General features: G+C 38.6%; 1 protein-coding gene and 1 pseudogene across 4 annotated transcripts in view; one reads left to right on the forward strand and one right to left on the reverse strand.

The window, feature by feature from the left end:
- Positions 1-6,473, reverse strand: part of LOC145516084 (uncharacterized) — a 93,930-nt pseudogene extending 87,457 nt beyond the window's left edge.
- LINGO2 (leucine rich repeat and Ig domain containing 2) overlaps positions 1-22,960 on the forward strand; it is a 1,356,204-nt gene that overhangs the window by 1,140,250 nt on the left and 192,994 nt on the right. The window lies entirely within an intron of this gene.

Raw genomic sequence — 22,960 nt, forward strand, 5'->3', positions numbered from 1 at the left:
CATCAATGTTCTAGGCTCTGGGTTATACCAAAAATAATCTAGACAAGGCCTATATTCTCTAATTATACTTTATGTAATTATAATATACATAGTATATACTAGAATTATTACTGTTTTCACACATGGAAAACTATCTCCATGTATAGTGATATACCATAACATATATATGCAACCCTCACAAATGGGCGTTCAGGCTGTTTCCTTGTACAATTGGCAAGGGAGAGTGGGGCAGAAATGTTTTTCTGATTGGGTACAAATGTTTACTAAGTGAAATTGCTAGGTCAAAATTATTATTTCTTATTTTACTAGACATTACCAGATATCCTTGTAGGAGAGTGTGCTAATTTAAACTCGCAGAAGCAATAAATGTCTTATCATATGACACAGTGCTATGCTATGCTAAGTCGCTTCAGTCGTGTCCGACTCTGTGCGACCCCATAGACGGCAGCTCACCAGGCTCCGCCGTCCCTAGGATTCTCCAGGCAAGAATACTGGAGTGGGTTGCCATTTCCTTCTCCAATGCATGAGAGTGAAAAGTGAAAGTGAAGTCGCTCAGTCGTGTCCGACTCTTAGCGACCCCATGGACTGTAGCCTACCAGTGAGCTCTGTGATTAAGTTTTTATAGCGCTATTAATAATCTTGAGCATTGTACATTATACTCCTTTTCCTCATTGATATTTAGGCATTTTATATATTATGGATATTGGTCCAGATATCCTTGTAGGAGAGTGTGCTAATTTAAACTCGCAGAAGCAATAAATGTCTTATCATATGACACAGTGAGCTCTGTGATTAACTTTTTATAGCTCTATTAATAATCTTGAGCATTGTACATTATACTCCTTTTCCTCATTGATATTTAGGCATTTTATATATTATGGATATTGGTCCTTTGGTTTCTATTGAAATCAATTTCTTAAGTTGTTACATATCATTTTATGTTGTTTAAGGTAGCCTAATTAGGTAATTTTTGTTTTTCTTTAAATTATCAATGGTTTTGTCATATTTTAAACATTTCCTATCAGCAGTTATATCCACTTAAATTTTCTCCTGGAATTTTTGTATTTTCATTTTTTACCTTTAAATATTTGATCCACTCTGAATTTTGCATAAGAAACAAAGGCTCTAACTTTGTTTCAAATAGCTTCCACTTGTCCTATTGACAGTTAATAGCTATTTTCTACGAAATTAAGATGTCATTTTTATACACATTAAATTGCTACATATACTTGGGTTTGTTTTGGAGCTCTCTCTTCTCTTCCACTGATCTGTTTTCTGGTCGATGCCATACTCTATTGGGGACTTTCCTGGTAGCTCAGATGATAAAGAATCTGCCTGCAGTGCAGACCTGGGTTCAATCCCTGGGTCAGGAAGATCCCCTGGAGAAGGGAATGGCAACCCACTCCAGTATTCTTGCCTGGAGAATTCCATGGACAGAAGAGTCTGGCAGGCCACAGTCCATTGGGTCTCAAAGAGTCGAATGTGACTTAACGACTAACACTTTCATTTCATTTTCATATTCTACTGATCATTTTAGGTCTTTATACTTGATAGGTTTATTAAGCCCTGATTACACTTAAGATTTATCTGTGCATCATTCTATATTTATTCTTCCAAATCAATCCTAAAATAATTTTGTTGGTATTTTAATGGGAGGGCAGTGTTTCATTTCTAGATTCATGTAGGAAACATAGATAGCTTTACAACACTGAAGTATCTGGTTCAAGAACAAAATATGTTTCTCTGTTCAAGTCTTCATTAGTTTGTAATTACTACAACCTCTATATTTCTTAAGTTAATTCTCAACAGTTTTTGTGGTTTTATTTGTCATAGAAAGTAGGATTTTTTTTTCATTAAATTTTCTTCTGAGTCATTGTTTCATTGTTTAGAATATAAAACATTTTCAGTAAGTTCTCTTGTTAATTTCAAAATTATTTTATTTGGGTTTTTATAGTACTAATAATCATATCAACTTTTAATGGTTATAGTATTTTCTTATTTATTGAAATATTCATAGTACTTACTAGTGTCCAACTTTGTCAGTACCTCCAGAATACTAATAAACAGCTCTGATGATAAGTTATCCTTAATTTGATCTTGACTTTATTTGCAGTGCTTCCAGAATGTCACCATCAAGTCTAAATATCATACATATATTTAGTGTGTATGTAGGTACATGTGTGCATGCATCGATATAAATTCATGTTTAGTTAAGAAAGCATTAAATAATCCTGATTTATTAAGGAAATTTTGGATTCCATCAAATACCTCTTAAGCATATAGTAAAGGGGTTTTGTGATCTTTTCCTATTGATCAGTTCTAATAGTCATTTACAATTATTGCTATGCTAATGCTGAAATATCTCAGATTCCCAACAATAAACTTGGTCATAACTGAATTATTCTCAATATACTGCTGGATTTTGTTAAGTTATTTTTCTGCCATTAATCATAATAAGTGAAATTAGTGTAATTTTGTCACTTGGATGTGTTAACTTTCTCATGATTTGGTATAAATATTACTCTGGATTTATAAAACAGCTAGGAATCTTCCTTTATTTTATTGTATTTTGTTATATTCTGAGATACCTTAACTATCGTAGGAATTATGTTTTTTTTAATTAATTTTGAAACCATGTTTGGCACTACTTCAAGAAGTAGCTCTTTGAAAACATTCTTAATATCCTCCGTGATTGTTGACCTGTTTAGGATTTTCATTACTTCTTAAGTCAATTTTCATAGCTTGTCTTCCTAGAAAATTATCCGTTTTATCTAGGTTTTCAAACATTTAATTTCCTCTATAGCTGTGATTCTTTTCCCTTATCAAAACACAATCAGTATTTGTACTTTCTGTATCTTTGCTACATTAGGCTAACTAGCGGTTATTCATTTTATTAGTTTCTCTTAAAGCACAAACTCTAGAGTTTTTACTGCTAACTTATTCTTGCTTTTAATTTTTCTTTCCTCTCTCTCTTTTCCATCAAGTCTTCAGGAGAGAGCTTCCAATATCTTCCACCTGCCAATAGGTGAGAACAAGATAAGTCTAAGAGTTCTTGTTGCTTTAGTAAAATTGCAATTTAATCCATAGCAAAGACAAAGGACTTTTAGAGGGAATTTTCTAGACATTAGTCTGATCCTCCTGGTATTACAACTTCACCAAAAGGCTGCCACAAGTGACCTTTTCCAGAATTTCAGCACCTATCTTCTTATCTACCCTACTGCCTCTTGTTATCTAGAGTTGGCTTATAGTTTAACCCTAACCTCATATTTCTAGAGATGAATAAATTATAAGCATAGAAAACAGAAAAGAATCTCCAGAATATTTATTAATTTGATTTAATTCACATGGTTTTTCTGAAAATCAAATTACCTGTTCTTTTGGGTTAAAGACTTAATTTCCCTCCTCTGGAAATCTTACTGTCTGTATGATGTTGAGTAAATTGTTCAACTTCTTTATATGTCAGTGTCCTCATCTGTAAATTGGTCATAATTATGGTATCTACCCCTATGGTTCTTATGAGGAATGAATGGATTGGATGAGTCAGTATTGCCAAAGTGCTCTGAAGAGGGCCTGGCATATCACATACAGTGAGCACTGTTTATGTGTTCATTTCTGAAGATGTTGAGATTACCATGGGTGGCAGTCAGGTCAGATGATTATGTAGGAATTGCTTTGGCTTCTCTCCTTCCAAATTCTGACACATCCTAAAGGTAGAGCTTGTTGCAAAAAGGAGCCCAGTGAGAACAACTGCTCTGTGGACTATCGAGGAAGTTTAGGACCCACTACCAGCTCTTGACCTGTGGGCGGTTATATCTGAAGGGGGCTGATTGTAGACCAGCTGGTAGTTCATAAATGATGAGGACTGTGTGCTCCTGTGTAATTGCTGCCATATGGGGGCTAAGTGGGGGTGAAACTTGCTCTCAAGATGCCATTTAAAAATAAAAAGTGGAATTTTATTCGATCATTTTTGGCACTGCCGTCCAACTTTACCCCTTCCCATATGTCTGTTCAACAAAGGCATGGAAATCGGGATTAACCATGTTGTGGTGGGTTAGTAGCTAAGTCGTGTCCGACCTCATGGAGTATAGCCTGCCAGGTTCCTCTGTCCATGGGATTTCTCAGGCAAGAATTGCGGAGTGGGTTGCCATTTCCTTCTCCAGGGGATCTTCCTGGCCCAGGGATCTAACCCACATCTGCATGTCAGGCAGATTCTTTACAGACTGAACCATAGCACTGAGCAAATCAGCCAAAGGGGCTCAGGCCCAGATAGCCTGGGGAAGAGAGAGAGAGCCCTAGTTAGGAAGAATTCTAATCAAGGAATCTTAGGGTATTGAGTCTGGGGGAGAAACATGATGTTAATGCCATTTTAGTTGAAGCTGTTCATTAGTAGGTACAGGGGGAGGAGGGTGACGATGTTGCCAAAATATTGACTCTCTTTGCTCCAACCTCAAACAGAAATATGGAGACAGAGCCATAGAGGAGAAAGAAAGAATGGCTTTATTACTTTGTCAGGCAAAGTGAGGACACAACAGGCTAATGCCTCAGGACTGTGCCCTGCTCCCTGTGAGTAGGGAGAGGTTAAATAGTCAGGCGGGGTATAAGATAAGGATCAAGGCAGTAACAGTCTTGCATTCTTGTTCTGCAAAATTTCAAAAGGGTGGGGTTGCTGACAAGATTAGGGTGCATGCAGGGTCTAAGGTGGTCTGGTCTCCTAATCTTAAGGAACTTCTCTGATCCCTTTAGTCTTGCCTCAGGTGGTTTCCTGGCTGGTCCTCTCTTGATTACCAACTGTTCTACCCTTTGGAACTCAGAAGAAGGTCATTGAGCCTGGCCTTGCCCATAAGAAATGGGAGACAAAAAGGCTTCCATACACAGGAGCCCCACAGGGCCCTTCTTGACATCAAAGGGAAGAATTTTTTAAATATAAAATGTGTTTTAAAATTGTTTCAAGAATGCATAAAACTGGGAACTTCAAAACCTTCTGTTCAAATCTCACATTTGCTGAGGCAAGAGAGGAAATGTGTGGAGGAGGAGGAAGAAAAGAAATTAACACATAGTTTGCTCAAACATGGAGCAAATGTTTTCCAAGTGTTCACAACAGTAGGTCAGAAGCACATCCCAGAACTAAATTAGAATGCTGATACGAAGTTCTGACTCTAGCTATAAAAAATAAAAAATAAAAATTTTTTTAAAGATGATAATGTGGTAGTCTTGAGAAAGCAATTTGACAGTCTTAGAAAATACTGTATAAACACATAATTTTATAGGCTACTTCATTCTCTGCAGTATTACAGAATTGCTTAAAATATCCAAAGTCTGCAAATAAATTCCTAGTACCTCCTAGTTTAGACTCAAAATTATTGAGTTTATTAAACTCTCTGTGGGTTTCCCAGGTGGCACTAGTGGAAAACAAACAAACAAACAAAAAAACCCACATGCCAATGCAGTAGACATGAGAGACACAAGTTCTATCCCTGGGTCAGGAAGATCCCTGGAGGAGGGCATGGCAATTCACTCCAGTATATGTGCCTGGAGAATTCCATGGATAGAGGAGCCTGGCAGGCTACAGTCCATAGGGTCTCAAAGAGCTGGACATGACTTAAGTAACTCAACACAAACTCTCTGTAGTTCTCATTGAGTTGTCTACTGCTCTCACCCATCACCTTCTTTCCCACCCACCCCCAATATCCTCTAGTAATCACTAGGGATTCCTCATGTGCCCCCATCTTGAAACCATGTAAGAGTGCAGCATTTCTTTCTATGGCCTAATAATACTGATTGGGAGAACATTATAACAAAACAGTGAAGGACAGAGAGAAGAGAAGCAAAGGTTTTATGTTGTTTTGCTTCATTGGCCTCCTTCATGACTTGATGGCTCCCCACACTTATTCCTGCCTCTGTTCTTCACTGTGTTCATTTCTTTGAGTAGGTTGAATACCTGGGTGTTGCAGTCTTACCTTTCAAGCGTTTGTATTGCAAAATATCCTCACTGGACTAAATTAGCTACAGGAATCCATCAGTTTTTTACCTGTAATTCAAGTCAAGTCCATACTGATATCATTATGCTGACCTAAACCAATAAAACATCTGGTTATTTTACCAGCAAAATGGATTTATTTCAGAACAGCAAAGATTTGTGATTTGGGCCATGCAATCTGTGGTGACCACAGACAAAACTAGAGAAAGAAAGAGAGGAATACTGTGCTACAGAGGAGAAGGGGGAGTTCAGACAGGCTATTATACACAAAGAGTCCAGTGGAACTAGGAGCTTGAAGTGTACTCACATTTCCCTGGCTAAGCTGTGACAGTCTCTCCTTGGCTGGGCTGTTGCCAGGTGAGGAGAATACCTCCTGCTGGGTAGTAAAGTAGTTGTTGGAGATGGAAAGTACCTTTCTTCCTGTTGGTAATTCTGTTGACTTTGAGTGGTAGGTCACTTGATGTTTCTGATCGATTTCCACAATTTCTTTTTGCATTATCGTTGTACTTCCTCAATCCCCAAATGCTTTATTATATACTGTCTTACATAAGATTCGATTTGTCTGTGTTATTCATGTTTGGCAAACCAGACCATAAGCTCTCTGTAGGCAGGAGTCTTGTCTCTTGGTGGTGGTGGTTGGTATCTCTCCCTCCTTTTACCCTGCCCCCACCCTCCAGCACTTAAGCAGAGGTTTAAACATAGTCAGTAGGCCTCAGGCCACTCATAGGAAACTGAACTGAATATATACCCAGCAGATAAAGTCTACCGCTTACTATCCCAGTTTCCGCAGAACTGAGATTGACTCTTAGGAAAAGCTTTCATATTGAAACTCATACTCCTGTATTTATGGATGTTGTTACACTGAATCCTGGAACCATACGAATCTCAATGGTGCTTTTTAAAACTTTCTATTCTCAGACTCCTCCCCTGATAGACTTCTGTTTCCTGTGAGGGAGTTGGTATAGATCCTGGGAATTTGTCCCTTTTTAACAAGCATCCCAGGAATACTGATTTCTAGCCAAGTCTGAGAAACACTGTGCTACCTAAGATAAGCCTGTATCTGTGAAACCCTGAAAAATATGTGTATTTTCCTCATTCAAAATACTTATATCATTCACAGTCAAACTTAAAGGAAAGAGCATATCTTGCTATACCACAAGACCCTTAATGCAATTGTTAAAGAACTTTAAAAATCAATTAATTTTCAGAGGGTTTAAGCTAATTTTATCTTTTCATTTGTTCTTCTGTTCACTCTTCCATCTGTCTCCATAATTTTATCTGACTACCTAGACACCTATCTATCTACATCCTACACTGCTATTACTAACATTGTCAACTTAAGGCATTCCTGAACTAATAGTTTATTCTTTCTAAGTTAAGTATATGCTACAACAAGAAGTCAAAACCAAAATTTTTATAAAAACTACTTTGACCTAAAAGATTTAAGAATTACTTTGACTTTAACTGAATTTTTCCTTTGGACTGAAATAGCTCTTGAAAACATCTCCTGGAAATTCAAGTTGTTTATTGCCCTCTCTTATGAGTGATTTACACAGTAGTAGTAGTAGTCTCCAGTGACTCAGCAGTAAAGAATCCTCCTGCAATGCAGGAGACTCAGGTTCAATCCCCTAGAGAAAGAAGATGGCAAGCCACTCCAGTATTCTTGCCTGGAAATCCCAGCTCATGGAATCCAGAAAAGACTTGAACACAGCTGGGCAACTAAACAACAAACAGCAAAAGTAGTAGTAGTAATTTGTTAGGCAGTTCTTGTGATTAGAAATATTTACTTGCTATTGATTCCAAAACTTCATTTTCTCATTTTTATCACTGAGACTTCTATTTATGTGCTTTCCTTCTCTGCTAAATACCTCCTCTTTTCCCTTGATGTTTGTCTTTCACACCTAAAACTAAACTGAAAACTTCCTTCTTCTTACTCATTGCTCAGTCCATACTGAAAATGTTGAACAACTTGATTCACTAGTTATCTCTCTAATTCCTGAACCCTTTTAAGTTTTGTGGCTCATTTGCCTGCTCCTTCCAACATATGCTGGGCTTCCCTGATAGCTCAGTTGGAAGATAATTCACCTGCAGGAGACCCCAGTTCGATTCCTGGTTCAGGAAGATCCACTGGAGAAGGGATAGGCCACCCACTGCAGCACTGGGCTTCCCTGGTGGCTCAGCCGGTAAAGAATCCGCCTGCAATGCGGGAGACCTGGGTTTGATCCCTGGGTTGGGAAGATCCCCTGGAGAAGGAAAAGTCTACCCACTCCAGTATTCCATGGGGTTCCAAAGAGTTGGACACGACTGAGCAACTGCCACTTTCCAACATAGTTTACAACTCTGATCCTCTGTTACTTGAAAGTGAAAAGAGGTGTGATTTTATTGGGCCTCCATAGAGCTTGGTGGGCTAAAGTCCATAGGGTTGTAAAGAGTCAGACACAACTGGAGACTGAGCACACATGTACAAATGAAAGGGATTATCAGCGTCAAGATGTGAAGTATCTATGCAAAATCAAAATAGCACTTGCCGTTTCTCCATCTAAAGTGTTTGGCTGGCTCTTCACTTGTCAATCATCAGAATCTGTGTTTGACTTATCAGTTTTGCCATTTTGTTTTTGTTTTTGATTCTCTAGGACACTAAAATTGAATATTCCATCGGGGCACAAAGCTAAAGGATCTAATATAATTACCCAGGGGTTTTTCTCCAAATTTTCTGTTTGTTGCCACAGTTATAGAAAATGCATAGGAGTCACTGAATAGGAGTCACTTACCGGTCAGTGGGGATCTGGTGGGATCTGTACAAATAGCCAATTGAGAGTATTTATTCCAGAAATTCAGTTTTGCCCATATATATGGAATTGGTCAAATTGAAATCTACTTGAGTAAGTTTCAGTAACAAAACTACATATAAACCAAATAGACAGCTATTAATCCATAGTGAGAATTAAGACTGCCAACTAAATCACAGTTCTTAGATCATCTGGTCAGCTAGGAAAACCAGAATGAAAAGGCAAAATAGAAATTTACTTAGTAAGAAGGGAAGCATATAAATGGGATTATTGGTGATCTAAAGGGCAAGTGTCCTTAACTCATCAGATGGAATTATTAATACTTTATGATATTTCTGCCAATTATACCAAAATCTTTAGGATAGGTGCTCTGAGTCTTCTTTCCTCAAATTAATGCTAGCTATTCACTAATAAATTGATACCCTTCATTTCATTAGCCTAATCTTTCTTCAGATGTTTAAAACTATTGATAAAGTGTTTTCTCTGACATTATTCATCTTATCCACCATTTTTCTGATCCAGATCCTTTGTTATATTTATGAAATATGTTGCAGCTAGGATTCAAACCCATATCTATCAATAAAGCCCATGTCTAATTTCTCTATTTAAGATACTTATTTTAAGGACACGCTACACATATCTGATTTCAAATGTTAGCTTTATCACTTTCACTCTTAGAGGATAAAATTATTAGGGATTTCTGGAAACATCATTAGCCATGTACATCAATAATGTATGGTATGTAACTCTAATTGCCACAGAGAGAGGAAGTAAACCTTGATTAGTTTCAAAGAAAACTGGTCTTTGAAATATTCAAGCAAAGGAAGAAAATTGGGCAACAAAGGTAGTTTCTATTAGTATTCATCCATGAAATTCTTGTTTTCAGGGCAACCTGGAAATGTGCTGAAGAAGGGTTATCTATTTTTTTTCTTACAATTTTCTAATAAGGCTTCTACTTGGTTAACAATTCTAAGAACTGTGTGTGACAATGAAATGTCATTACATATTAACATGAGATTGGGATGTATTATAGAATGTAATATGTATGTGTTACTGGAATGTCATTACAGACTAACATGAGATTGGGATGTATCCCATGGTGTAATAAAATCTGCAGAAGTTAGTAATACAAATTTATACAAAATGACTCTTGTATCACTTAAAGTGTTACAAAATGAAGCATTTTGGTTTTGGGGGGACATTTGTTTTTTTTAATGTAGGTTTTCCCAAGCATTGCAAGGTATAATCTCCTGGCAGCTAAATGCCACTAGCATCCTCCAATGTTGTGACAACCAGTGTCCCTAGACCACATTTGCACATATCCCTCCTGGGGTTGATGATTCTGCTCCCAGTTGACAACCACTGAAAGGAACCCAGAATAGTTAGTAAAGGGCATATTTCTAAGAATTCTAAAGTGAGTGCCAGGCCCATTATTTCAGAAATATTGGTAAATGAAAATTTGTTCTAGATCTCAACTCCAGCTAATACCATGACAGAAATAACTTCTCTAATCAGCTAACAAGAACTTCCTTCTCTCATCCATGTTGAATAGCTAAAGCAAAATTTTCTGCATTAGGAATCTCAATCAGATGTTAATTTGAACATTATTGGTTTGGACTCAATCGTATGTTTCCAATGTGAACTTAATTTTATGTTGTTGATTAAGGCTTATATTAAGTACACTATGGAATAAAGAAATGATCAAAGAATACTTTTCATTTATTTAGGAAAAAAATCTTGATTTTTCTACTCTATGTCAAGCCATATAATAGGCATTAGAGGTACATTCATGTTTGAGAATGGCCCTGTCATTGTGGAGCATACAATTTAGTATGGAAGGCAGCATATTAACCAGTTACCAGATGGTTTCTTAAGTAACGTAGAAAATGTATGTATAAAATGCTGTGAGAAAATTCAGGGAGCAGTAGAAACATGAATTTGACTTTCGGGTATGAGTAGAAGTTTCCCGGAGAGGCAATGGTTTGCAGTGAGAATTTTATGGGCAAAGATCCAGCCATATTACATAGCAGTAGCTCAGTGAGGACAGAATAGAAAGAAATGGCAGGAAATGAGATTTAAGCTGTGTGTGTGTGTGTGTGTGTGTGTGTGTGTGTGTGTGTGTGTGTATTCAGTTGTGTCCGACTATGAACCCATCAACTGACTGGACTTCTCAGGCAAGAATACTAGAGTGGGTTGCCATTTCCTCCTCCAGGGGATCTTCCCAACCCGGTGATCGAACCTGAATCTTTTGTGTCTCCTGCACTGGCAGACAGGTTATTTACCACTGGTTCCACCTGGAAAGCCCTTAAGCAATATGTGTGCATTCAAAGATTATGTGATAAAAAGTATATGGCTCCTCTTTTTTGGTAAATATAACGTCTGCTGAGGAATTGTAAGTGTCAGGGACAAGTGATTTAGTTAGTATGCAGGCTTTAAATCATGCTATCATATGCATATCATATATAATACCTGATCCACCCAGTAAACACCTCCGAGTTTGTGTTACAGATCAAGCTTTTCATGTTTTGGAAATTTGGAGGGAAATGTGTTTCTCATTGTCTGGCCTCCCTTGGCTCTATGTCTATGGAAAATATTCATGAACTTTTCACAATAACCTAGAAGTTTCACTTTCTTTTGTCTTGAGATGTCTGCTTGTTTTTAAGTCCAATTCTTTAGATCTTCAAGATTTAGATTTTCTTAGATGGAACATTAAGATTTTGCTTTGCTTGAAGGACCAAGGTTACCTTGAAATTATTGTCTATATCTGCATGCACACCATTCTCATATAAAAATAATTTTTATTCAAAGATACTTCAAGGAATTTAAGAGAAGTACTTGTAAGATAAATTGAAAGATATGACATAAATATTTTCAATTAATAATCATGAGATGAAATGTTATCTAAGTTCATTAATAAATGAATTCAGTGGTACTTTTGAATTATTCAGAATTACCCAATTTGGCTTTTTACCTCCAAAATGAAGGCATAGATTTCTCTGTGTTTATGCTTGTAATGTTCATTGTGTTTTCTCTCATTTTTAAAAAATTTTATGATACCTTTCTTAATTTCTAATATGCACATCTCAGTGTATTTGTAAGCAATTTCTATAAACCTTTCTGGCAGTAAAATTCCCTTATGTTTTAAATTAAATTCGATAGTAGGAAGAAAAAAAATTCAATGAAGAGAATCAAGAATCTAAGCATTTCTACTGTTAACCATGAAAAATGGTTCACTTTCTGCCCTTTAATTAAAATCTACATTCCTCTTATCAGTTTTGCTTTCTCCTTTGGTGCCCTGGTGAATATCCAGTTTTATAGCTGATATACCAGACTGGTGTCATAATTGGATAACAAGAAAAGGGAATAAATTAAAAAGGATATATTCACTCACATAGTTTGAGTTAAGGAGACCTTATTCTGTATGCATATGTACCCACCGTGTGTGTGTGTGTGTGTGTGTGTGTGTGTGTGTAGTATAAAGAAGTGTACATAACCTGCATTTTAACCAACTCCAGAAAGCTGTTAGAAGCTAAGGTTGCTTTTGCCAAAAGCAAAACCTGATGGCCAAGGTTTTAACTCTAGTGACTTTTTTTTTAGTAGTAACTGAGATACCAATATAGTCATTGCTAAGGTCTGGACCCTGCATCACTGAGTTAGACAATTATGGCTCTCGCTCTGAGGGAGCAGATAATGATAAACTCCAGAGGGCTACTCCAAGATTTTTCGATACCTAACTAACCGGAAAAATAGCTTCAGGCATGATTGACCAGACCACTCCCTCCTAGAAGCCAGACATTTTAAAGGGTCACTGATAGTTGAAGGGGCAAACTTTCAAGGGAGAAATAACCCACTCTTTTCTTGGACGAATAATGGTTCTTTTATACTGGTTATGGGGCAATACTTTTCTCACCTTCCTTATCCCTTGATTTTTCATTTATGGAATGTAGGAGAAGGTTTGCATTTTTGGAATTCCAGTCTTTTGCAGACTTACTGAATTATATTTGTTAAATTGACCCTGAATATACTAGTTTATATAAATTCTTCAGGATTGATTATTATGACACCTATTTTATATGCTCATTAATATAGCATTATTAACCTTTTATATGATGTCCTCAAAAGAGGTCAAGGGTATAAGTACTATCATAAAAGGAAACAGAATAAAGTTCATGATTAGTTTAATGAGTCACTGAAAAAGTCTGCTTTTCAAAGCAAGGCTGTAAGTTCTTTAATCACAGACTGAGGGCAATGAAAGAAAATTACATTATGTCACTACATCACTTATCTTGAATTCAAATGTGAAAAATGGCCTCGTGGAAAAAAAAGGATTAATTCTGCATTTGATGAGATGAACAGAAATTTTAAAAATTTAATTCCCAGCTCTGTCATTGACTAATTGTATTGGAAAGGCATCCTTCTTTGTCTCGCATAGTATACATGTAGACAAAGTACATTTTATAATCTTCAGCTATGTATTTTAAAAGAGAGATTTCTAAATTATTACAGATGCTATTGCATTAAAAGCAAAAGAAAAACTCAGAGGAGTCCAGGGAGAGAAGTTGAGCCATGTTCTGGATTCATTGAAAATTGGAGAAGGAAATGGCAACCAACTCCAGTATTCTTATCTAGAAAATCCCATGGATGGAGGAGCCTGGCAGGCTACATACCATTGGGTTGGGGTTGCAAAGAGTCAGACATGACTGAGCGACTTCACTTTTTTTTCTTTCTTTTGGCCTTTAATCTTTGGAGAAAGTCACTAAAGTAAGATAGTCTTGAGTTAGATACGGCTAAGATCAGACATTAGTCACTGGTGGCTTTGATTTCGGTGTTACAGTCATCTTTAGCAAGTTTATTAACTTTTCTGAGATTTATTATCTTTGCCTATAAGATTGGGATTATATCTACTTTCTGGGTTTATTATAAGGATAAACTTGATAACATAAAGTAGTTAGGAGTAAGGCTATTAGTAGCTATATATCTTAGAGGAATTTTATTTCTATTTCCTGGAAGTGTGTCATTCCTGAACTGAACAGAAATATACTCTCACATTGAGTTTCTTTTGCTCAGCTTGTCTAATTATCCAGGTGTGAGTGATTTACTTTGCATAAATTCTCTAGAAACTCTTCTTCTGTCCTCATGGAACAAAAGATATACTGGAATATTTTTTGAAGGAAAAGTAAACAATGTTATCATTACATAAAGTTTGCTATATTGGCTTTATCTCTATTGAAATGACTAAAATCTTAAAAGGTACTATGTCTATCATTATAAGAAAAAAATACTATAATAGTTTTTCACTTATTATAAGAGCAAGTGAACAAATAAGACTTTAGAAAAATGTTTTTCCATCAAATAGCTATTGGCTTTTTCATGTTAAAAAATTCCGGTAAAGATATCCATAAAAATATATTTAAAATCAGGAAAAAATATGTGCTGCAGCCTCAATTATACCAGAAAACTTCTAGACCTCTGGCTCATTCAAACCCAGTATTCTAGACCCTAAATATGAGTCACAAGGACACAAGAACAATCATAAGCCAGCTTTCTGGGGAGAAAATTAGGGATGGTGATTCTGAAGGTCTGGCTTTAATTAAAATTCCTATAAGAGCAGCGTTGTTGGCAAGATTCCTGCAACCACTTCAACTATTAAGCACTTTTGCTTCCTCCCCAATATGTTCAAGACTTATATTAATGTATGTTTAATTAGATATTGCAACTGACACTCAACTTACATACAATTATATTAAATTTTATTTAACTATGTTAAGTATGTGTTACAGTTCTCCAAGAAACAGAACCAATCAAATATAGTAAAAATATATAATCTCTCTGTGGACTTCGTATGTATAAGTATGATGTCTGTCTGTGTGTGTGTGTGTGTGTGTGTGTGTGTGTGTGTGTGTGTGTGTAGTAATAAGGAGTTGGGTCATGCAATTATGGAGACTGAGAAGTCCCAAGAACCACAGTAGGCAAACTGAAGACCTAGAAACCAATAGTTTAGTTTCAGTCTGAGTCTGGAGGCACGGGAAGTAGGAAAGCTAATGATGTAAATGATGTAACTTCTAGTTGGAGTCCAAGTCAGAAGGCAGAAGAAAAATATCTCCGCTCATGAGGTAATAATTGGGTAGAGGAAGTAAATTCTCCATTACTCAGCTTTTTTGTTCTCTTTAGGCCTTCAAGGGGCATCCCTGATAGCTCAGTTGGTAAAGAATCCGTCTGCAATGCAGGAGACCCTGATTCGATTCTTGGGTCGGAAAGATCTGCTGGAGAAGGGATAGGCTACCCATATCAGTGTTCTTGGGCTTCCCTTGTGGCTCAGCTGTAAAGAATCTGCCTGCAATGTGGGAGACCTGGGTTCGATCCCTGGGTTGGGAAGATACCCTGGAGAAGGGAAAGGCTACCTACTCAAGTATTCTGACCTGGAGAATTCCATGGACTATATGGGGTCACAAAGAGTAGGATACTACTGAGGGACTTTCACTTTCAGGCCTTCAAGAAATGTGTTAAGGCCCATCCACACTCAGGAGGGCAATCTATTTTACTTGTTTACTGATAAAAATATTAATCTCATCCAGAAATACCCTCACAGACATACTCATAATGTTTAATCTTTAACCAAATATCTGAGCACCCTGTGGCTCAATCAAGTTAACAGATAAAATTAACCATCATAAGTCCACCCCTTGCTGACTTGATATCCATATACATCTTTAATCATACTTAATCTCCAAATGAAGACTATAAAAAGATTATAGCTCTGCCTATCATGATACAACTGTCTTGCATATAACCCAAAACACACTAGTTTTCCAGAAGAGTATGTGTAATACACACATACACATTCATAACAAAATAAGGGAAAAAATCATCTTATAGTCTTTGTTTCTGTAACTGGTCATGGCTGGTATTTATAATTTCCTTCTGCTACTCTTTGTATATATCCTTTGCCTTGAGTAAGCATCTCAGCAGTTCTTAGTTCTTTAACTGGTAGGGTGATCCAAATCTGCATTTCTCAAGGTTCTGGGCCATTTGTAATCCTGCCTAGATTGGGTTGTTGTAATTTTCCATTGATCTAAATTGCAGGGCATAGTAGTGCTGAGAGACTATGGGATCTTCTGTATTCCAGACATAGTCTTCCTTATCTCCATTGTTGAGTAGCATGCCAATCTGCCCTTGGGATTCAGGATCCTTTGCCCCAGTTCCCGCAGTAACTCCCTTCTTTCCCTATTGATTAAGAGGCATGAAGAGTCCAAAGTAACTGGGTAGAAATCTTAACTTCCAGTTTAATGGAATTGTTGTGATTTCTCTTGGTGAAAGCATTTCTCGTTTGGGAACTAAAATCTCTAGGCCAGCAAGCTTAAGGTCACAGGAACAGGAAGCAAAACTGTTGTTAGTGGGTCACTAAGGTAATAGTGAGCAGTGCCCATTTCTACTCCTTGATTCATGGACCTGTGAGTTCTGGCTGTGGGAGAAACAGCACCATGTATTGGACACTGCTTTAGAGCATGCATCACCTTCTGGAGAACCTTGTCTCAGTCCTGCAAGGTATTGCCAACTAGCTGGCAGTGTTACTGAGTTTCCAAAAGGTCATTCTACCATTCTTTCAAATTATCTGCTTCCGGATCATGGGGGATGTGGTAAGTCCACTGAATTCCATGAGCACAGGCCCATTGTCATACTTCTTTTGCTATGAAGTGAATTCTTTAACCAGAAGCAATGCTATGTGAAATATTGTTGATGACAGATAAGGCATTCTGTAAGTCTACAGATGGTACTTTTGACAGAAGTATAGCATGAAGAGGAAGCAAATCTGTATCCAAAGTGTGCATTCCATTAGGAAAAAAAAAATGCTGCTCCTTCCATGGTGGAAGTGGTAATTAACTGGCCATCAAGTAGCTGGATGATTACCTTACCCTAAGAAATGGTGCCTATGAGGACACAGTGTTGGTCTCTGCTGCTGGTAGATTGGGCACTCAGCAATAGGTATAATCAAGTCACCCTTGGGAAATGGAAATTCATGCTGCTAATCCTGTGCATTACCTCCATCCCTGCAACCATGGCCATTTTTTCTTATAAACCCATTGGATGATGATAGGATTGGCTGGGGATAAAAGCTGACTGGTATGCACAGAGCATGTCATTCACTTAATTATTAAAATCCCCCTCTTTTGAGGTCAGCCTTTGATGAACATTCACATGGAACACAAGTATCTTCATGTTCTTTGCCCATTCAAAGAGGTCCATCCACATAACGTGTTCTTTAAATTTCCTTGTCATCAATTTTCCAGCCATATTTTTTTCAAGTCCCTGAAATTCCAGCCAAATCATTGACCACAGCCCATGAATTAGTATGTAATTGCATATCTTGCCATTTCTCATTCCAAGAAAAGTGAACAACCAGAGCTCAAAGGTCTGCCATCTGGGAGGATTGTCCTCCACCTATCCTTTGGGGACATCCTAGAAAAGGTCTATGGTGTTGTAACTGTCCACTTTGGGATGGTGCCTTCATATTGTGCATAGCCATCTGCAAACCAGGCCTATGCTCTCTTCCTCTGTCAACTGGTCTTAGAGAACTCACCATGAGGCCATAAGTGTTGGTGGGGAGAGAGAAGGCAGTGAAGCAGGAATGGCCTGAGCATTTGGGCCACCTCTTTACGTAAATTACTCATGCCTTCAGAGCCTTCCTGGGCCTGGTCATGTATATACTGATTCCATTTGATGATGAAATGTTGCTATACACACCCAGCTTTCTGGTTTGTGGGTGTCAGAAAACATCCAGTTCATGATGGACAGCTCAGGTTGCATGGAAAGTTGGTGGCCCCATGGTTAGTGTTAGTTTCTGTTAAGGCCCAGTAGCAGGCCAAGAGCTGTTTTTCAAAAGGAGAGTGGTTTTCTGCAATGGATGGCAAGACTTTGTTGCAGAATCCTAAGAGGGCTGTCAACATCTCCAAACACCATCTCTGTCTGCCACTTATACCTCATTTACCATTGCATCTGTGGGGTTACACAGCTCAAGTAACAGAGCTTGCACAGCATCCCAGACCTGTTGTAGAACCTTTTCTTACTCTATCCCCACTGAAAAGAAGCAGTTTTTTTGGGTCTGGTAAATGCACCAGAGTAACATGAGGAATATATTGTCTCCAAAATCCAAAAAGGCTCACCCAGTATTTTGCCTGGTTTTTTTGTGTGTTTGTTTTTGTTGGTTAAGGAAAGAGACAGATACAACAACTTATCTTTCACTTTCGAATGTATATCTCAATATACCCCATGCACCTAGAGCCCTAGAAATTTTACTCAAAGAGGAGTCCCTTGAATTTTTGTTGCCTTTATCTTCCATCCTCTGACACACACATTACTTTTAAGTTTAAAGGAATTGCTGCTTCTTGCTCACTAGATCCAATCTGCATAATGTCATCAGTATAAGGAACCAGAGTGATATCTTGTAGAAGTGATCTCTATGAACTAAAGTATGACTTGGGGTTGAAGAATCAATATATCCATGGTATAGGATAGTGAAGTTATATTGCTGGCCTAACCAACTGAAACCAAACTGCTTCTGTTGGGCCTTATCAACAGGTAAGGCAGAAAAAAGCATTTGCCAGATCAATAACTACATAACAGTTACCAGGGGATATTTTAATTTTCTCAAGCAATAAAACCAACTCTGGTATAGCCAGGGTGCCATTAGAGTCATCACTGGGTTAAGTTTGTCATAACCCACCATCAGTCTCCAAGATCCATCTGTCTCCTGCACAGACCAAGTAGAGGTAAATGGGGATGTAGTGGTAATAACTACCTGTGCATTCTTCAACTTCTTGACAGTGACACTAAAAATAAAGTGTTGCTTTTGGTTTGTTTTTTCCCTAGCTAGAGGTAGTGCTGTTGGAATCTGCTTGACCTTCACACAATAGCCCTCACTCCACAGGTCAGGGAACCAATGTGGGGATTCTGCTGTCTGCTAAATACCTGTGTCCCCATTGTACTTTCTGGAACTGGAGAAATAACCACAGAATGGTTTGGGAGACCCAGTGGGGCTCACTGTGAAATGGATGTAAACTAAAATATCATTGATCACCTGAGCTCCATAAGACGCTACTCTGATGGACCACAGTGATGTTTTGGGTCATCTGGAATCCGTGTTAGTTCAAAGCCAGTATCCAGTAGCCCCCAAAAGGTCTGATTATTTTTTTTCCCCCAGTGCATAGTTACCTTGGAAAAAAGGCTGTAAATCCCCCCTTTTTTTAAATAATTTTATTTAGTTTTATTTTTGGCTGAGTCTTCTTTGCTTTGCTCGGGCTTTCTCAGGTCATGACGAGCAGGGGCTAGTCTGTGTTGTGATACAGGTTTCTCATTGTGGTGGCTTCTCCTGTTGCAGAACATAGGCTCTCGATGTGCAGACTTCAGTAGTTGCAGCTCACAGGCTCTAGAGCAAGGGCTCAGTAGTTCTGGTGCATAGGCTTAGTTGCTCCTCAGCGAGTAGAATCTTCCTGGACCAGGGATCAAACCCATCTCCCCTACATTGACATGTGGATTCTTCACTGTGCCACAAGGGAAGTCCTGTAGGTCCCTTTGGTGAAGGTCCTGAAAAGACTTACAGTGTAAAATTTGGGCACTGTACCTGGATCTTTCCCCAAAGGGACCTATTCACCCTTTTACTCAAAGATTTCTGGGTCTGCAAACTGGCTCAATACTGGAAATTAAGGGCTTGAGTTTCAGTTTTCATGATTCAGGTTAGACTTGTTCACTTGACATAGAACTTGTCTGCTTATAAAGATCAATTGAGAATTATAATTGGTTTTCTATCCATTTCACTCCTAGGAGCAGCATAACCCACCAGCCAAGGCTCTAAGGCTGGCTTGCTCCTTTGACTTTTCTGTCCATGACAGTAACTATGTCCACCTTTCTTCAGGCAGCTGAATGCTGTCATTGGTCCCTGCCAGCCCAGGATCCAGCTACTACCGCTGAATTTAAATATCCCAGTTAGTGACAGTAGTTTTCATTGTACTTGGAAATTTTCACTATTCTCCACTGACCTACAGAGAACAGTGATCATAAATCTCTTCAAAAATGCCAGAGCTCTGCTCACAAATTTCTGTTTCACAGTAATGATGAAAAGTATGTCTTCTGGACCTTCCCAGTGTGGGTGAGTATGTCTTAAATAACATCCACTCCAACATCTAATCTCCATAAACCTTTGAATCCCTCCCTTTATATTAAGGTTTCCCAGGTAGTAAAGAATCCTTCTGCTAATATAGGAGATGCAAGAGATGCAGGCTGATCCCTGGGTAGGGAAGATCCCTTGGAGAAGGAAATGGCAACCCACTCCAGGATCCTTGCCTGGGAAATCCCATGGACAGAGGAGTCTGGTGGGCTACAGTCCATGGGGTCACAAAACGTTGGAAAGGACTGAGCACGTTCTCTCTCTCTCTCTCTCTCTCTCTCTCTCTCTCTGTATTAAACCAAGTCAGGTCAGGAACGTCTCATTTACTCACTAAGGAACACCTTTTTGGTCCCTATTTCAGCCAACCACCCAACCTGTTTGAGCCCTTTCTGACTCCTTGAACTACAACATTAAATGTAGAATCTCAGCTTGATGAGCCCATATCAATAAATTCAGCCTAATTCAACATTGTTTCTTCAAGCATTATACCACAACCTTAGTGTCTATTCCAACACGTGTTCCCCAGGTCCGTCTTTATAAGTTTGGAAACTCAAATATTTCTTTTGGAGTGCAGAGCACCTCCTCATGGTTGTAGTAGTTTGTACCTCACCTTTAGAGGCCTGCTGGGACTTGAATCTGGGGATAAGTCTAGATTCAAAAATGGGTGGTATATCCAGAGGAGAATCAACATTGTTTTGGTTGACAACTCACTCAGAGGAGACCTTTACTGTTTCCTCAAGCAATGAAAATTAATCCCATTAAAAGGAAATGCAGGGCCTCTTTACTACCCTGAGGCTGGGGAGGCTACTTCTACTGGAAGTGAGCAGGCTACTCCCACCTCAGCTGGGAAGGCATCTTTGGCAAAGAAGATGCATCAGACTTTAAAGACCCAATGTCTCCACTTTCATCAGGGTCTTCTCACATGTCCCCAGTTTACAGGATTCCATCCTTTTTTCAATCATGGCTATTATTAAGTAGATACCCTGGAAGACTGGAAATTCAAATTTCTTTGTAATTCAGTCAATCACAGAATGAGATTCTGCTTTTGATTTTCAAGAATTTCAGCCCTAAGGCTATAGGAAGCAAAGGTCTCCTTCAGGGCACACATAAAAGGCTTCAAATTTTTTGTGTGTGTGAGGTGCTTAAATTGGGAGTTTGAATCCGTGATCTCATCCTTTTATTTCTCCACTTTGTCCAGTGACATTGGGACAACAAGCTAATTTCAATAAGTCATTGCTCTTCTTAAAATGTTCAAAAGTATCATGTACCCAGTAACTCAGCTTGCTATTTCTTAATAAATGGTTGATAAAGAGGGCCTAGGAGAAGGCAATGGCAACCCACTCCAGTACTCTTGCCTGGAAAATCCCATGGACAGAGGAGCCTGGTAGGCTGCAGTCCATGGGGTCGCGAAGAGTCGGACCCGACTGAGCGGCTTCACTTTTACTTTTCACTTTCATGCATTGGAGAAGGAAAGGGCAACCCACTCCAGTGTTCTTGCCTGGAGAATCCCAGGGACGGCGGAGCCTGGTGGGCTGCCGTCTATGGGGTCACACGGAGTCGGACACGACTGAAGCGACTTAGCAGCAGCAGCAAAGAGGGCCTAGGGCTTCTCAGGTGGTGCTAGGGATTAAAACCTGCCTGCCAATGCAGGAAACTTAAGAGATGCAGAGTCGATCCCTTGATCAGAAAGATCCCCCAGAAGAGGGCATGGCAACCCACTCCAGTATTCTTGCCAGGAGAATCCCCAGGAACAGAGGAGCCTGGCTGGCTACAGTCCATGGGGTCACAGAGTTGGACTTGACTCAAGTGACTCAGCAAAGAGGGTTAATGGAGATTTTTGGCATACCCAGGTTGTCAGATCATGCTGTGTATTATCAGTGCTCTCTTTACTATGGGAAATGTCTTTAATCAGATTAGAGAGTCAATTCGAGAAATCCTGGTACCAATTCAGAAAACAAGACTAAATATTCTGTTCCTCTAGAACCACTCTCAGTATCAAAATCTATACGAGTCATAGTTCTCCAGGTAAACATGAACCAGTACGATGGATGGATAAATGAAGGAATGAATATATGTAATATATATAGCTATATAGATTGATATGTTGTGCTGCGCTTAGTTGCTTAGTTGTGATTGTGACCCATTGTAGCCCACCAGGCTCCTCTGTCAATGGGATTTTTGGGCAAGGATACTGGAGTGAGTTGCCAGTTCCTCCCCCAGGGGATCCTCCAGAACCAGGGATCGAACCTGTGTCTCCTATGTCTCCTCCATTATAGGCAGATTTTTTACGTGTTGAGCCGTTGGGAAAGCCCATAGATTGATATGTAGATACACAAAGTTAATAATGTGATTACTAGCTTGATAATTCAAGGTGTGCAAAGACCTAAAGTTTGTTGTGTGTTTTTGGTGGATTCTGTCATCCTCTACAAAGTGAAGTACTAGATGTCAGTACTAGCATGTTGGCACTAGAAGAAACCCTAGAAATAAACTATTTCTCCTTCCTTTAGTCATCAGACTTTATCAAGTGCTAACTGTTTGCTAAGTGCTTGACTATACAGGCCTCTGTTCTTGGGGAGCTTACATTTCTGGGAAGGGAGGAAAACAACATCTAAGTAAATAATGTAATTAATGAGATAATTATGGTTATGATAGGCTAGGGAAGAAACAAACAGTAAGATGGAAGAGAATACCTTAGGTGTTAGTGATGTGATGGACAAAAGCCTTTTTGTGACAGTATGTTAAGACTCAGCTGTAGGAAGTTCTGAAGAACCATGTTTTAAGTTGATGGAACAATATAAGTAAAGATCATCTGTATGGCTGAATGAGAGCAGGGGAAAACTTGAAATCGGAAGGATTGGAAGCCAGTGATGCAAGACAGGACGTGGGACAAAATTTGAATTTCATTCTAAAATCCATTAGTGGCTATTGGAGGGTTTGAAGGATGGCAGTGATATGATTTTTTTGTTGTTGTTTGGAATTTTAACTTTGAATAGATAATAGAGCCATAGAGTTAATAAATGAAATAATGCAAGA

This window comes from Giraffa tippelskirchi, chromosome 1, assembly GCF_054371585.1.
Source record: "Giraffa tippelskirchi isolate mGirTip1 chromosome 1, T2T-mGirTip1v1.2.pri, whole genome shotgun sequence".
NCBI lineage: Eukaryota > Metazoa > Chordata > Mammalia > Artiodactyla > Giraffidae > Giraffa > Giraffa tippelskirchi.